Here is a 4,975-nt window from a genome sequence, read left to right as displayed (position 1 = left end):
TATTTTGGTTGATTTTGTGTTATCTATTTTCGATATTTGGAATCAGTTTTGTGGTTCACCGTTGCACTTTTTGCAATCAATCAGTGTCTTTAATGAGATTCACTGACCATACGAAAACAGCATATTCCAAATATGGACGAACTAACGATATATATACCGTAGCTTGTTAATGATAGATGGACTTTTAGAATAAAAAGATCGTGCAATTTACCTCCTTGTTTATTATTTAACTATACCTATGCATTTATTTATGTATTTTATTTGTTATTTACATTATTATAGTTTTTATTTATTCATTTATTATTATTTTTTTCGCATCCGACCTAGATATGGACCAAAAGGTCTCCTGTCGGCATGCTCCACCTTTGTAATCCTTTTTTGTTAATCAGTCCTAGGATCTTATTTGCTTTCTCTAAGGCAGAAATACATTGCTCATATAACTTCAGATCATTACTGATAATTCTGCCAAGATCCTTTCACAATTCACTTTTTTGATTATATTTTTTCAAAATCTTGTAATCGTACTTATTGTTATTTTTACCTATGTGCATAACCTTACATTTACTTATGTTGAATTTTATTATTCACTTTTCAGACCATTGCTGTAGTTTATCTAAATCTTCTTGAATATCTAATTGGTTTAAGTGGTCATTTCCAGTTCCACACAGTATTGTATCATCATCAGATTTGGAGACAATAGATTTTAGTCCGTGGTCTATATCATTTATATGTACTATGAATAGAAGTGTCCCAAGAATGGAACTTTGAGGAACTTCACTCGTAATCTTTTATTCCATCTAGAATTCTTGCCATTTAGAATTTACCATTGTTTAACCAATTACTATTCCAGCTTAATAGGCTACCATTAATTCCGTGTGAAGCTAATTTAGCAAGTAGTCTTTCGTGCGGGACGGTATCAAAACCCTTTTCACGCTCCATATATATTTGATCTATATTGTTTCTGTTGTCATAATCTGAGATGACTATGTTGTAGAATTCGAGTAGGTTAGTCACGCAAGAGTGTTTCCGTCTGAATCCATGCTGGTACTCATTAAACAGTTACTTTCTAAATGGTATTTGATATCATATCTGATGATAGTTTCCTTCATTTTCCTACGATTGAGGTTAAGTTTATAGGCTTGTAGTTCATTGTTTTCTTTTTGCCACCCTTTTTTGATATAGGAATAACGTTAGCTAACTTCCATTCTCTCGGGACATCTAAGGATATGACTGATTTTTTAAAATAGTTTCTAATAGAACAATAATCTCGTTTTTCATTTCCTTCAAGACTCTTGGATGCCAACCGTCAGGACCTGGTGTATTATTAATTTTGAATTTTCTATATATATATATTTTTTTTTTATTTATTTATTTATTTTTTATTTTTTTTTTTTTTTTTTTTTTTTTTTTTTTTTTTTTTTTTTTTTTTTTTTTTACAGTAGTGAGTAATTTACCAAGGCTGACAGGGAATGGAGGATTGGGGTTGAAAGTGCACTAAAGGGGGATGGAAATTGATAACTGTTTTTGGGGAATAAAAAGTATCACGCAAAATAGGTATCTAAGGATGAAAGCAAAGAGGAGACTATATTTAAGGGATGATTGTGCCTACGACACTGTATGGGGTAGATACTTTAGTTTCGAGGGCGGTAGAAATGGAGAGCTTAAATATATTCGAGACGAAATGTTTAAGAAGTATGGTGAGAGTTAGGAGGACAGATAGAATAAGAAATAAAGAGATGAGGTTGAGAGCTGGGGTGGAAAGAGAGCTGGCAGATTGAGTTAATCAAAGAATACTGGGATGGTTTGTGTATATGGAAAGAATGAGTGAGGAGAGAATAGCAGAAAGCGCGTGGGAGGCAGGGGCTAATAGATTGAACTTGAAGGGAACACTGAGAATGGGAGAGATGTATGGGGTGAAGGGGCCTTGGGGAAATGGTAATGCCTTTTGAGCAAGAAAGGACAGGGGCAAGAGATAACCATTAGTGCAGAGTTGCTGTGAATAAACAATGGAATGACCCAGTCGAAAGAGATTTCTTCGTGTCTTCTCTGTAATTTTTGTGAGCGGATGAGGGGATAGGGTCGCCATGCAGTGAAAAGGTGGGGGTAAGCCAGTTTCGGATATCAGCGCTGTTGTGGATGTGCTGTGTCTTGCTGCATTGCTTCTGACCCAGGTAGTGGTTACAAGGCAGGGATGGACCTTCATCCATAAGGAAATAAGATAAAAAAGGAAATCAAATGGGTATGATGAGACATTTTTCTTCAGGTGAATGAAATCTTTTAACGCCCCCCCAAAATGAATTAGCAAGAAAATCAAACATTTAAATGCGTTGCCCATCCCCACCCCCGGCAATCCGGTGACGATTCTTAAGCTGAATGAAATCGAATGGATATAGACCCCTTCCTTTCTTGTTAACCTTCAGTCTGTTGACATTATCTATGCTGAATGAAACCACCTGGCGTAAACTAGAATCAGTACGTCCTAGTAGCACAAGAGCTATTGTCCAAAGTCGTTTATCACCTGAATAAAACCGTCTGGTAACAAGACGAACGGTGTCTGTGTCACGTGACCAAGATGACCTGACCCCAGTTATACCCAAAGTAGCCCTTTTACCAGAATCAAACCTCAAAAGTGCAACGTGAGCCCAACCTGTTCACCTTGTATGACGTATAATGAGTCGCTTATTAAGTAATCCCGTACGGTTGTGCATACGAAGCACGTACGTGAAGGCTACCCCTCCGCCGGGTGGAATATATTAGAGACTTTGTTCCGGGAAATACAAGGTTGAGAATATCAATAGTCTCAGCAGCACGAAGTCCTGTCCTCAGCTGAATAATGTCTGGCGTTTGCTAAAATTGACTAATCCGTCATCACGAGGGGAGGTAAACAATGTAGCTTTAATAGTTCAATCACGACAGCCTTTAGCTGATATGAATTATCCAGTGTTGGTTTGAATAAAATTCCTAAGTTACTCTATATTAGCAGAGGGGCTCAAACGGCCTAGATTAACTGACTCTGTTGGTTGAGTATAAGCAGCAACGACTGCAACACCACTGTAGGAGAGAGGCCAAACGCAGAGTATGGGATCCAATGTATTTAACGTTTCGCCCAGTAGGGCTTCTGTTGGTTAAACGAAGTACTTCATAGATTAATTGCCCCCGGGACTCAGGTGGTAAGAATTATATAGGTAAGTTTCTTTCTCACCCTCACGCGCCTCATAACCAAATAGAATACTTTTACGACAGATGTCGTTCAAGTCGAAGTGATTTCATTTAGTAGGGGAGTACCACTCCCCTCCTCAAATAACGGTTTCATCTTGGTAGAATTATATTATTCAGCAGTGGGATTTTATTTTTTCATAAGCCCTTCAGCAGTGGCACATATGTATATGTACTGAAAAAAGAATTTCTTGTCGAAATGGTTGGAACGGCAGTTCCTCCGAAAAGAGGACATCGCTGGGTATAGTTGGCCCAGTAACATGATAACGACCTCTAAGGATAAATACAGGCCCCTGATTGGCTAAGAGAGTGGTGACGTCACGGAAAAGGAGACGACTGATTGTCCAAGAGCGGTGACGTCACGGTAACGGAAACGACTGATTGGCTGAGAGCGAGACGTCCGCAAACCCACTGGAAACACCCGGGAAGCCATTTGGGAGTCCTTGGATAATTACTAGGGAACGTCTGAGAATCCCTGTGGGGATTCTCTGTGGAACCCTCTAGGAACTCCTGAAGAACCCATTAAGAACCCCCTGGAACTTCAAGGGGAGCACTTGCGGACCCCCTGGGGTGCACTCTGGAAACTCCTGGGGAGCCCCTGTGGAACCCCTTGGAAGCCCACAGGTGAGCCCATGGTACTAATAAAAGAATTCCTGTAATCGGACCGGAAACAGGAAATCCCTCAAGGGGACACCTTCCCATCCGGCCCGGTTGTGATTCGTCCCAGTGTGTCTCTGCAAGGTTGTCGAACACCATGGCCGGTACCACGCAAGACAAACGCAGGCAATGCCATTTTTGGGGTTGGATAACAAAGGGCAATATTCACTAAGTGAAGAATAAGAGTTTAAAACATGAAGTGAATTCTCTGAAAAGTACATGTCCTCTTTGTTCCCTTTCGGCAAGAGGAAAGCTAATGAGGCGTCAGAAATCAAGAAGATTATTTTATCGTTCTTTAGAAAAATTAAGCGCCTAGAGGATGAGTTTAAGAACAATCCAGCTCAACAGCTGCGTCTTGAGAATCTTACAGATTACGATGGAGATATAGACCCTGAAGAAGAGAAGCGATTTGTGTGTCTCACTACAGGGCTGGATACAGATCGTTTATATAAATAAGTGTGTCGGGGGGGGGGGGTAGCGCTAACGAGGATTTCAGATCCTAATATTTCGACATGAAATGCAAGCAACCCGTAGGGCTGGGTGCCGAAGGCGCCTGCGAACGAAGCGAGCTCGCCCGAAGGGCCGAGCACCCGCATAGCGGGGTTGGGCGCAGCCCGTTGCTCGTTTTACAAAATTCGGTTTGTGCCAGACGACTTTATTCAACTGAGGAAAGGACATGGGACTAAATGGGGTCCCGGTTGATTGATGATAAATACGCTCACACACACACGCACGCACACACACACACACACACACACACACACACACACACACACACACACACACACACTCAAAATCTGTACGGGGCGTTACTACCTGGAATAGGTTTCAAGGGTTAATCTTTTCTATATTGAGGATGATTTTTTTTCTCTTTTTTTCTAGATGAAATTAGAAGCAGTGGGAAAACCTCGTTTAGGACTTTCCTAACCAAAGAATATTTGTGTTCTTAAAAAAGCTAGACGACTCTATTCATATACGTTACCTAAGTGGTTAGCGGGATTCTTCACCGTTAGTTTGTGCTGGGACCGAATCCCTCCAGTCTTTTAGGTATGAATGTCGACCTCACCCATGTCTTTTAGATGATTGATAGCTGACAACCCTT

The sequence above is a fragment of the Oratosquilla oratoria genome, chromosome 38, assembly GCF_046742065.1.
Source record: "Oratosquilla oratoria isolate Oo_2021 chromosome 38, ASM4674206v1, whole genome shotgun sequence".
NCBI lineage: Eukaryota > Metazoa > Arthropoda > Malacostraca > Stomatopoda > Squillidae > Oratosquilla > Oratosquilla oratoria.
The sequence above is the reverse complement of the archived record's forward strand: the minus strand, read 5'-3'. Positions refer to the sequence as shown.